Source organism: Protopterus annectens, chromosome 11.part0, assembly GCF_019279795.1.
Source record: "Protopterus annectens isolate FY-2018-M chromosome 11.part0, PAN1.0, whole genome shotgun sequence".
In the NCBI taxonomy this organism is placed as follows: domain Eukaryota; kingdom Metazoa; phylum Chordata; order Ceratodontiformes; family Protopteridae; genus Protopterus; species Protopterus annectens.
In genome coordinates this window covers 273,299,270-273,312,150 of record NC_056745.1, presented here as the reverse complement: position 1 = coordinate 273,312,150, position 12,881 = coordinate 273,299,270, and the positions used below count along the sequence as shown (strand labels likewise).

General features: G+C 41.2%; 1 protein-coding gene across 1 annotated transcript in view; it reads left to right on the top strand.

The window, feature by feature from the left end:
• The window catches only part of LOC122814932 (PARP1 binding protein), a 929,076-nt gene that overhangs the window by 812,609 nt on the left and 103,586 nt on the right, over positions 1-12,881 (top strand). The window lies entirely within an intron of this gene.

Here is a 12,881-nt window from a genome sequence, read left to right as displayed (position 1 = left end):
TGCCCCAAAACACTGTCTGGTTAAGTGACTTGAAAAAGGACAGGGCATAAATATGTGAGGAAAAATCATAGATGTTCTGCAAAACTGGAAACCAATAACAGCAGAGTACTCTAAATCACTTAGTTAACAGAACAGGTTTTGCATCAACATGTATTTTGTGAACAACAAAAACCATTAGACTGTAATAACTGACACTGATTTACTGCAATCTCGAGCAATTTAGCAAAGGTAGAAAAAATAATAGACGTCTGGCAGTTGGTGTGGAAGATTAAGGCTTCTGCCTCCTGCACTTATTAACAGGGATTGATTCTGAGCAAATCACTTTAACTAGTCATCTCCTCTAACCGGGACATTTTATAGTCACAAACATTTTCACGTACCTTTCAATAATTGCTGTCCACATGAGAAATCCTACTCCAGGTCTGCACGCACAGGCAATCCAAATCCTATTCCGTTTGCCTTGTTTAAAAAAAAAAAAAAAAACTTTCGGCAGAAATGTCTTCTCTCAGCCCAAATTAAAGGCAAAAGGCACTGCTGTATGCATTATAATGCAGCAAAAATACCACGCTTCTCTGATTTAGGCCCCAGGAGCTCTCTTATTGTCTGGAGGACTTGATGATATTGCTCACATCTTACAGTGAGAAGCAAAGTAACAAGTTAAATATACAGTTGAGGATATCGCTTACAAGATAAGAGGATAGCAATATTTTCCTTACTGTTTCATGGCAGCTTACAAGGATAACAATGTTTTCTTTAATGCTTCATGGCTGAGCTGGGCCCCCCAGCCAGCAGGCTGTAGGCAGCTACCTAGGTCTCCTTGTGCTAGATCAAGCCCTGCATCCTGGGATCTATTATTTTATTGGAGAAGTTAACTGTCTCTCCTTTTGAACCTGCAGCCAGTTCTCTGAAATTCCTAGCTTAGAAGGCTCCCTTGCTTATTGCTCTGACTTATGCCAGACAGGTATCTGAATTCCAGGCCCTTATGTCTATTCAGCTTTTTTTTTTATCTTTCATAAGGAAAGGGTAAATGTCAAAATCAATCTTCCTTTATGCCTAATTTAGCCTTAACCAGACTGTTCATCTCTCTGTTCTACCCCAAATTAAAAGATGGGGGAGAGAATTATCCATTGATGTCCACAGACAACTAAGATTTTTCTTGGACAAGACTTAAGATGTCTACCCAACTTTTTTTCGTCTATGATAGTGAAAAAAGAGGGTTAACCAGTATTTTTATAAACCATTTATAGGTCGTTGTCTGGTTATTCAGTTTTGTTACTCAGTCCCCCTCAGAATATCAAGGCTCATTCTACCAGAGTTGTGGCCACTTCTGAGACTTTTTGGGAAGGGGTGGAGTCCAGATCTATTCTAGCAACAACTATTTGGTCCTCAGTGCACACTTTGACTAAGGATTGCAAGCTTGACTGAATTTCCAGAGCTAGTGCAGGTTTTGCTAGAGCTGTTCCCCAGTGAAGCCTAGAATCTGGCCATTCTCCTTCCACCCTTTATTCTTGAGCTTTTTAATAATCCCATGCAGTTATGGCTACTGCAACAGTGATTTAATGAAGAACAAAGTTTAGTTGTGTAACTTAACTTTCCATAACAGTATATGCTCAAACAGATCAGTGTTGCACTTCTAACAACCTTTCTCCATACCCTATTTTTATGCACCTTCTGTGTCCAGGGTGGGTAATTCTTTTTTCCTTTTGTTCTCCTGACATGACGTAACCTATTTACAGGTTTAGGCTTTAGTCTCCCTTTTTCTAGGCAAGATAGCCCTGAGATCTGATGCATCTGTACATCCCTATGATTCCAGCATCTACTCTTGTGCTAAGTGTGCATGTATGATGCCCAAGGAAGGAGTCCAAAGCTTTGTAGACTATCCAGACATGTCAGGTATCTTTGGTAGGATATGTCCCATAAAATTATGGCTACTGCAATAGTGATCTGTTCGAACATTTTCTGTTAGTAAACTTAAACCACTGAACTTTCTCAACAGTTAATGTCACCAGCTAACTAATTGCCATTATAATTTATAGCAGTAATAACACAGGTGTCCCACTCTCCATGTCAAAGCTACAGTTGTCTTTCAAACTCGCACTACCTTCATCCACTTCTTGAACATTATCCACAGCGATCGATCAAACTGATAAAGCAAGTGGAAGTATGCTGCTTTATCTGCTGGTAAAGCAGAGAAAGTGTCTCAGGTCTTTCAAGGTGGCATGCTCATTCTTGCAGTAGAGGCATATATTTACTGACTGAACCATTAAACGAAGTTGCTTCTATCCCATTTGTGCCCACCCACCTTTCTGATAATGCTATTGCTTTTGCAAAATCTGGAAAAGTCTTAGTGCCATATTATAAAAAAGGCTGTTAAAGAAAGCACACCATCTTGACACAGTCTCATGATTGGCGGGGGCTGCTTCATTTCCTTTGACTCAAAATTTCAGAAGATCCAATTTTTTATTATGCAGTGGCATCTTAACTGACTTCTATAATAAAGCACCATTTCTTTCAAAGATTTGTGGCAAATTGCACAGATCTGGGTCTCTGCCTCTTAGGCTTATATGTAGAACCCAGCACTTTATGCACACACTGTCACCATCTTGTTATATAGAAGCCCATTCAATTTCACCTGGAATTTTCTAACAAAATATGTATGTTTCCCCTGTTTCTTCATTTCTGCCAGGCTGACCAATGCCTTTCTGCAGTCTCACTCTGTACTCCAGACCATTTACGTTTAGCTTCAGGTTGCTTAGGCCTCACTTGATTGTCCACAGCCTGGGACTGCATTTCTTTTGTGTCCCACTGAAGGACTAATAAAGCATCTGAGTGTTCTGACAGCACACACACACTTGAAATTCTCCTCTGAAGTCTGTATGAAGTCTTGAGGTTTGTTCAACTTCCTTTGACGATGTATCTATTATTGATGCAAAAAAAGAGAAATGGAAGCCATTAGTGTGTTTTTACATTATTAATCTGGGCCTTGCCAGATTTCCTTGAAATGAAGCACTCTATAGCCATCACAGGCCTGTCTTGTAGGTAGCCAACCTGTCAGTTTCAACTAACTTCTCCTTTCAGTTTTTAACTGCCAGTTATGACACTGCCAGCCCAGCTAGATAGAATTTTGTAAATAACTGTCATTTGTGAATAGTAATACAATTTGTATGCTTGCCTTAAAAATGTAAGAAACTATATGTTCTGTACTGAGCTTCAAGATTGTAACCACAGTGCACCCTGCTGGAAAAGAGCAGAAATGTGTGAATTATATTTTTATTTTATTTTACAGTTTGGTTACCGGGATAGTCCATCAGGCTGTAAAGAGCCCATTTTCAATGGAGTCCTGGGGAGAAAAGCTCCATAAGAACAATGCACAATTTAGCCAAATCCTTAAAAAATGAGTTGTAGAGTATACAATTTATAAAAGAAAAGGTAAAAAAAAACATTGTGTCAGTAAGTATTTACAAAATATCTTAGTTTATACAGTGGAAAATCTAACAGTAGAGGCGTTGAAGCCTCGCATACGTATATTAGAGTTATAGCAGAGTACAGAGGGGATAGGAAGTGATTAAATGTCAAGTAAGAAAGAAGAGAATAGTAGGAAGAAGTGGTGTATAAGGAGTGAAAAAAGGGGGTGGGGAGAAAGGGGGTGAGGGTGAAAGAAGCTTAGTGGGAGGAAGGAGACGAGAGCAGGAGGAAGAGTCAGAAGCAGGGTATAGTGTTGAGGGTAATTATGAAGGGTGAGAACAGGAACATTCCCAGAGGGATATGAGATGGGAACGAAGCAAGGTCTTAAAGGTATAGTGGTTATGAGTGGTGCAGATGAGAGGTGGCAAGGAGTTCCAGAGCCATGCTAGAGAAAAGGATAGCAATTGTTCTCCTGGTGGACGAGCAGGCTTGTGAAGTTCAATCAGATTTTGGTTATTGGATCTCAGGAGTCTATCTGGTAGATGCATTTTGAGTGAAGAGGCTAGAGAAGGGCAAAGAGTTGGACGGAAGATATGTTTGTGGGAGTGATTGAGTTGGATATAGGTAAGATAATTGGGGAGCTCAAGACAATTTAGTTTGTAAAGGGCATTGCAATGGTGGGAGAATGATATGTAAGCCAGTGGCAAATTTGAAGATTTTATTGTAACAGGAAGAGAGTTTAGTCTTCAGAGAAGATTGCAGGTTAGTGAGAAGTGGGGCACCATGTAGGAGGGAAGGAATAAGGTATGAAGTAGAGGGAATTAATTTAGTGGAGGGAATGAGGCAGCGATTGTGGCAGTAAAGCATACCAAGTTTTTGATGATTTTTTTTAATATTAATTTGTAGGTGGATATCAAACTTGGTGTTCATCGATGAAGGCACCTAAGAGTTTGATGTTGGATACTATCTCGAGAGAGGTATTGTTTTGGCTAGTGATAGTAAAAGAGTTCTTGTCTAGAATGGTGTGTTTAGAGGGAGTAATTATCATAAGTTTAGTTTTTGATGCGTTGAGTGCAAGATGTTATCTAACATCCAGCCCTCAGTGGAAGAAAGACCTCATGGGTTAGTTTTAAGAGAGGAGATGGAGGTGGCAGAACAGATGCTTTTAGAATCATCTGCGTATTGGATAAGATTAGCTTTGGGGAGAGAGAGATGGAAGTCATTTATGAACATGTTGAACAGTAAGGGACCCAATATGGAACCCTGGGGTACACCTGTAGGAGTGTTAAGAAAGGAGGAAGTGGCTTTTCTTCCATTTGACAGCTTTCTGTATGTCTGAGAGGTAACTAGAGAACCAGTTAGAAGAGCTAGATTAAGGTTGGAGAGTTTGGAAAGAACAAGGTTATGAGAGTGTCGAAGGCCTTGGATAAATCCAGATGGAGGGTAGACACTTGATAGCCAGAATTGCGAGCTTTATTGAAGGTTTCAAGGAGGGAGAGGAGAGTGGTGGTAGTACTGTGGCCAGGTTTGAACCCATGTTGTGTGAAGGTGAGCAGTTGGTTATCTGAGGTAGGATGAAAGTTGTAGGTGAATGCATTTTTCTAGTATTTTTTGAGACCGGGGATAAGATGGCAATAGGATGAAAATTGGGAATACTGTTATTGTTGTCCCCTTTATGAAGTGGTATGATAAAGGCCTTTTTCCAGAGTTGGGAACATAGCTTTCTTGGATTGACCGGTTTATTAGAATGGAGATAGGGAAAGCAATGGCTTCAGCAGCTGCTTTTAGAAATTAGGAAGAAAGTTAGTCAGGGGCATTACAGCAAGGTTTCAAGTTCATAAGGAATTTTTTTATGGTAGATGTAGAGATGGGTTTGATGGAGAAGGGAAGGGGAAGAGAGCTGGTTGTTATGATGGAGGAAGGGATAGGAGGGGGGGTGAAGATGAAAAATTGTTGGTGAAGGATGATAGGTTGGCTATGGTGTCTATAAAGAAAGAATTAAATTGAGTGGTAAGGCCAAGTCAGTGGCATTTGGATCAGGGCCAGATTATCTTTTTTGCAAGGTTTGAGGAGGGTAGTGATACCCTTCCAGAATTTGGGAGGGTTTGTCTTGTGGTTATTTTGGAGTATAGCGAAATAGGATTTGTGGTTGGATTCAACAAGTTTCATGACTTTGACAATAAGTCAAGACAAGACAATAAGTTGCCTTTGACAATGCAAATGTATGGTTTCATAGTAAAAGTTGGAATATACAGGGTTAACTTGCAAACTCTGAGAAAATAAAAAATTTTACAAGCGTGTTTACCAGAACTAGAAGACAGAATATCTGCAGATGGAAATTTTCTATTGTTTGAAACAGAGGTAATTACAGGTTTCCAAGGTAATTGCCAGAGACTGGAAGTCGTAAAACAAGCTTCTAAGAGAGAATTGTCAGCTTCTAAGAGAAATATTTTTCATAGAGACATGTTAAATTCTGTTGGAATCTGTTTAGCCTGGGAACTAGATGCAAGTCTCAAATAGTGATGTCATCTAGCTACCCCAGCAGTAATGTATATTATTAACAAGCGCTATCTCGGAGAGAGAAAGAGCGTGCATTTTGTAATTTGTTCTGGACCTGTAAACAGCCTCTCACCAGCACTTGCTTTGCTCTGTCAGTAAGGCTTAAATCTTAGTTATCTCTTAGAGATAGGAATATAGCAAGAGTAGTCTAGATGTTTTTCTGTATTTGTGAGGCTGTCCTACAATGTTTTAAAGTATTTCCACTGACTGTGAGCTCTGCTGTCACTGTGTTGTTAATAAGTATTGTCTTGTACTTTTATTTATTATTAAATAGTTTTAAACCTTTTAATTGTGGCTGGTTTGCTTACAGATAGTGCTTTCATATATTTGGTGATACTGTATAGGCCAGTCTAGAATAGCCTTAAAAGTTTGGTCACACTTACCATTTGGATAGCAGTAATATTACACAATGGAATTGGTCACCCTTTGGGAAGGGCCTTATAGTAGCTGATAAGCAGGGGTTCTGGTGGCAGTGCTAACTAGCTTATGGTCCGAGTAGAAGGGGGCATAGCTAATAAACCTGTGCCAGCCTTCCCCAAGTGTGTGTGTGTGTGTGTGTGTGTGTGTAAATCAAATCTGTGTGTGTGTGTGTCAGCTACTTGGACAGGGACACGAAGCACTGGTTGAATGGAGAGGGCTGGGAGGACTTGGCTTGGAACCCTGGCTAAGGACTCTACTCTATAGCTGTGCCAGTGGGGTCTTATTGGGGATCTGGAGAGAGAGAGAAACCAGCCCCAGACTGACTGTGATTTCTGTGTGCTCTTAAGGGAAATTGTACTTTACTGAGGGTGTACTTGTCATCCTCCCAATGTGCACATCTCACACTGGTGTTAGTGATGAGAATTGAGGCTCCTTGATGACTGAGCCAGTGCACGGGGCATCACAGTTGTATTCAGGTAAAACAGTGAAGGTATGCAAGAATTTTAACACTGCCAGCAAGTTGAATGAACTGCTACATACTTGTCACTTGCTGAAATTAGTCACAGGAGCTTGTAAGGGATGTTATTTTAGGTAGTCCACCATAACAAGAAGCCCTAAAAAATTGCTAAAATTTCTTATAAAAAGTATTTACTTTAACCAGATCATTCATTGCTCTTCTTTCGGAGAACACAATACAGGGGAGAAAGAAACCTTCCTGTCCTACACATGCTCTGACATCTTTGGGATGGTCTAAAGACTGTGCATAGTTTGGAAATGCAGATAATGATACTTTCAGGCATTAGATTACTGCTGAAGTAGTCGAAACTGTTTGGGTTATATCCTGCCAAGGATATGACCAACTGGTTAGCCTTTCAAAGCTTTAGGACATTTTCAACACGCACTAACTGCCAGGAGCTCATACAGAAGTCCATAAAAAAGGCAGAGCGCAAAAAACTACAGAACTTCTCTGCCACTAACAGTCTGTTAGCTTCTTCTGGGGCTAAGCAGATAAGTACCCCATTAGAGCATTACCTTCTACAGCTATCTTTTGTCAGAAAAAAAATATTTTTCTGTGACAACGTATTGTTTATCAGCTTTTATATAAGCCAATGTTTGTCATAGTAATGATTACTATTATTCTGGCTTGTGTTTAGGATTACCTGTTGGGACTCCATCACTAATTATCTGTTTTTATGAGGAATGTTTACATTTTGGTCGGAATTGATAGTTAGTCGCAATATCTTTGGCTATGAGAATAATCATTAAGAATTTTATCTCAAAACTTTAGGATTTATATGTTGTTTCACTTAACCAAATGCTGTTTTCACTAAAAGGACTTTATTGGTTTTCTTTGCTGGAATTCACTGTAAAATATTTCTTGTGAAGAAAATCTTGACTTTTCTGTTTAACCTTAATTTTAAGACCTACGGCTTCTAATTTTCAGGGTTGTTCTATAACAATTTCTTATAGTCTATCGATTGTCATGTGTATTTTACCTTATCAAATCTCTATGGTAGTATTTGCAAAAAGTTGGTTTTGATCTGCTAATAAATCACAGGAGAGGGTCACTCTTTGTAAGGAAAAGGTCTGCCTTTTTGTTAAACATTATGGCTAAGACGCAACTCACCAAACCACTTTTTTTAATCATTAAATGATTTATCTCAGAACTTGATCAATTACTGTAATTGCTACTCCTGACCACGTTTAAAGTGTTGGTTCCAGTTAAAAGCTGGTTTTGGCTTTCTGTAGTAAATTTCATTGCAAAGTAACCTTTATTGACAAATTCAAGTTTTCTTTTGTTTCTAAATGATTGCTGGGGATGGAGGCTAGTGTGTTTTGTTGGTTAATTTTCACTGGACTTGCTCTTAAGAGCAACTTATTTGGAAAGTTTGCATTAAAACATTTACATTCTTATCTAATCATCCTTACTGAATTCAATGCTTTAAATGCATAGCTATGATTTAGAGGAAGTATAGCATGCCAACCACTCTTCTGACTGGATGAGCAAGGTCTCCATTTATAGATTTCTGTTTTAAAATAATATTAAATAATGTAGCATTTACATAATAGTCTTTCACTTGCTGTTTTAATGTTCAAAATGGTGGGAGTCTTGTATTGTAGTGCAGATGTTGGAATGATAGTCGACTCTGAATCCAAGGGAAAAACTGGAGGTCTTGTTTTAGAGACTGGGGTTGAGAGTTAGAAATATTATTGAATGGTTAAGTTTATCATGTTAACACTGCACTTTGGGATAGTTGGACTTGACTCGACCAAATTTCATACAAAGAAGTGATGACACCTTCATTCTCAATAGAATGCAGTTTGCTTAGTAAGAAAAACCCTCTATCAGAATGTGAACATGGAGGTTGTACAGAACCATATAAAGTTGGGCTGAGGGTGTAATGTTTTTCACACATTTTGGGATATTGGTTTTCTACCTTTCCTGTGAAATTTCTGTGCAAGTCTTGAGTTTTAGTATCTTATGTAGGGCTTTTTTTTTGCATGCATGTGACTATGCAGAGACCCAGTAACCTTCCATTTGTCTCTTTCTGCTGCTTTAACTCGCTAGCTGCATAAACAGGAAATGCAAGTGATGTCACTTCTGAGAGTACCAATGACTGTCTAGTATAACTAACAGCAGAGAAATGGCAGGTTTCCCACACATCCTCTAAAATGCCATTCATAGGCTGTGTATCTCTAAAGCTCACACTACAAGTTAAATTGCAGGGAGTACTTTAGCATTTTATTTTGAAAACCTTCAGTCCCAGCCTTGGAGTAATGTTGCATTAATTCATTTGTAACAGCAGCTTCTTTGGATACCTGTGTATGCAGCCCTTGTCCCAAACATAAGTGAGTAACATTGATGTACAGCCCAGCTGATAAGGAACCTTGAAAGTCATTTCAGTTTCATGAGGCTTTTGAGCACAGTTCTTGTACAGATTTCTTAGATGTCCTATTCTCATGTTGCAGTATTCATAACAGTAGGGAGTTGCTGCCTGCACCGCCACCGTCTGACCAGTATACCAAAGTCTTTTTATCAAGAGGGTACATGTGATGTCCCTTACGAGGGCCATAAACAGACATTGGGTATAAGTGACGTCTGCACGTACACTCATCAGACTTTTTCTGCTGCAGTGAATGTCGGACTCCTGTTTGCCAATTCCATAAGCAGATCGCTTTTCTTCAGATGACTGGTTACGATTCCATTCAAAACCAGACGACCGCTTCTTCGACCAATACAGATAAGTGCCCTGTTGGGTTGTTTTCCTTACTTTTGATTACAGTTTAGACTTGCATGTCAGCCGGAAAGGGGAATTGTGCTTGTGGGAGACCAATTCCTCAAGGACACGCACAAGAAGTGGGTATTTTGCTTAGGCGAGGCCCATGATCATACATGGTGCCCTGTTTGCAAGTCTTTCTTCCCAAAAACACTCCGAAGCTGCCTGGTGGCATTGAAGTTGTACTTAGAAAATCAAAGACTACGTCGCTTAGGCCCATCTGCCAAGCCGCTGAGGAAGAAGGCCAAGAAAATCAGGCCAGAATCCCAACCTGCGCCTCAGGCATCCGAACAGGTTCTAGATGCACTTGAAAACCTGGAATCATCTCAAACGAGGGTTACTAAAGCAGGCCTGGGAACATTAATGGAAGTTGGGATGCCAGAAACTGCCTGTATGTCCGCTGAGACAAATCACCCATCGGAGACTGGCGGAGGGGAACCATGACTCACACAGTCGGAAGGTCCTCCTCCTCCTATTCCTACTAAGCAGACGTCCTCTTCGATGCTTACCCCTTTGAAGAAAAAACAAAAAAACTAAGCACCCTGAACCTCAACCAGTGCCTGGTTGGGAAGTCTTCTCTCAAAGTCTCTAAGGCATTCCAGGCCTTGCAGACACAACAGCTTCCCCCTACTCTTTCACCTCAGCCACCCTTACAAGTATCTGAGGAAGACTACTCCTCTTCTGAGGAATCTTTTTCTTATGAAACCCAAATAGACTCTCCTAAGGATTTCGTTACCCCAGAGGAGGAAGATTCTATTTCTACTGAATCCCCAGGAGAAGAATTTACCTTTGGGGACACTATCTCCCTCATGAGGGAACATTTTAAGTGGCAGGTTTCAGAAGTATCTGACTCCAAGAAAAGGTATTTTGATTTTCTGCAAATGGAGCAACCATCTCCTTCTGCTGTCCCTCCTTTACTATCTGCTTTTCAAGATGCATTTCTGGCTGCTGCTCAGTCTCCTGATTCACAACCTCCAGCCTCTAAACACCCAGACAGTTTCTATAAGGTCCCCAAGGACACCCAGTTTCTCTTTAGAAACCCACCAGCAGATCCAGCTGCTACAGCACTGTCTGCAGACAAAACTTCAAGGCAATTACCCTCTGCTGCCCTTTACCCAAAGGATAAAGGCAGCAGATTTATAGACAGACTGGGAAAAAAGGGTATATACCTCATGTACTCTGGCCATAAGGGTCTTCAACTACCAAACACATATGGGTAGGTATATATTAGATACCATTTCCAAAGGCTCCACCCTTCTGTCAGAGGTACAGGATTCTCCTATAAGAGCGCAAGTTAATTCTCTACTTTCCACAGCATCCCAAGTAACCAGGCACTCCATTAAGTGCAGTTACGATGCTGTGGAAGCCTCTTCTAAATCAGCTGCATCAGGATCAGTACTGAGGTTATACTCCTGGGTAGGACTTCAACCTCTCCCCATGGATGTACAGACAAAATTACTGGATGTACCCTTGGACAAAAGGCTCTCTTTGGACAGGCTTCTGCTGAGCTCCTTAAATCCCTTCAAGAAAAGGGAAAAGAGTTACAGACTCTCAAACATCTTCTGATATCCCCTATTCCCAGATACCACAGAAATTACCCACAGAAACCCTCCTTTGTTAGAAGGCAGTCCTTTCACTCAGCTCCAAAAACTAAGGGACATAGACAGCCCAGGAAAAATTCTACTCCCATGTTTCCCAACAGCTCCACTACATCCTTTCGGAGTCAGTCTGACCAAGCCGACAACCTCCACTGTGACTCACCTCCTTTGGACCCAAAAATCCCCTTATCCCTTCTCCTCACTCCCTCCCTACTCTCCTGGTGGAGACTGACAGCAGAACAGTGGGTCCCCTCCATCATTCAGAGAGAATATTTCATGACTTGGTGGATGGTGCCACCATTTCAGGGTATCCCACAACCACCAAGAAACCAACTCCAGCTATTCCCAACCGTCATTCAACAACTCCTAACTCAAGGCACCATACAGCAGGTGCCCGCCCCACAAAGAAACAGGCTTTTATTCCAGGATGTTTCTTGTACCAAGGAAAGACAGCCCTTGGAGGCCTATCCTAGACTTATCCTTCCTAAATCTCTTCCTCCAAGTTCACAGCTTCACCTTACTAGCACTAATCCCCCCCCCCCCTTGGCATTCATGGTAGCACTGGATCTGAAGGATACCTATCTCCACATTCCTATCCATCCAAATTACAGGAAATTCTTCAGATTTGCTATAGGCTCCTACCATTTTCAATTCTCTGCCTTGCCCTTTGGTCTCACCACTGCCCCACAAGTGTTAACACAGTGCCTAGCCCCCTTCATTGCTCATTGCAGGACCCAGGGTATACAGATATACCCATACCTAGATGACCTGCTCATCCTTCAGCAAGACTACCAAGTCCTGCTACTTCACCTACAACAGGTGTCTTCCACCCTAACTCAACTAGGGTTCACCCTAAATCTAGCAAAAATCTCACCTGACCCCCCCTCACAGGACTTAGTTTTCTTGGTATGCAAGATCAAAACAGACAGCATGAAAGCCTTCATTCCAGACCAAAGGATCAAAGACCTCTGTCTATACTTGAGCCAGATCCAGATCCTTACCCACTCCTCCTTGACAACTCGGAAATTCCTGAGAATGCTAGGCCACATGACATCCCTGATACCCATGGTACCTCTGTCAGGACTCCACATGAGTAAAATCCAGTGGGTCTTAAACCTATGGAGCCAACATTCCCAACACTTGGACTCACCCCTTCCGCTATTCCTGCTTAAAAAGGGAAATCGAGTGGTGGATCTCAGCACTGCAACTCAACCTAGGAACCCACCTACAAGTTGCAGCCCCACAATAACTGGTCTCCACAGATGCATCAGACCTGGGGTGGGGTGCAATGCTCCTAAAAAAAAAAAAACAGAAGTTCTCAATTCAAGGCAAATGGTTCATTCAAAGGCTAAAGGACCACATCAATGTCAAGGAAATGAGGGCATTGCTATTAGCCCTTCTAACATTCAAACCTACCATCCTACCAGGAACCCTGAAAGTAATCGCAGACTTATATGACTGTCCTGTGGTACATGAACAAACAAGGGGAAGACCAGGTCCTACTCCCACTCCCTATGCAGCCTGGCCATCTAGATCTGGAACTTGGCAGCTTCCCTCCAGGTCCACCTAGTAGCAATATATATCCCCTCAACAGAGAATGTTATGGCAGACAAACTCAGCA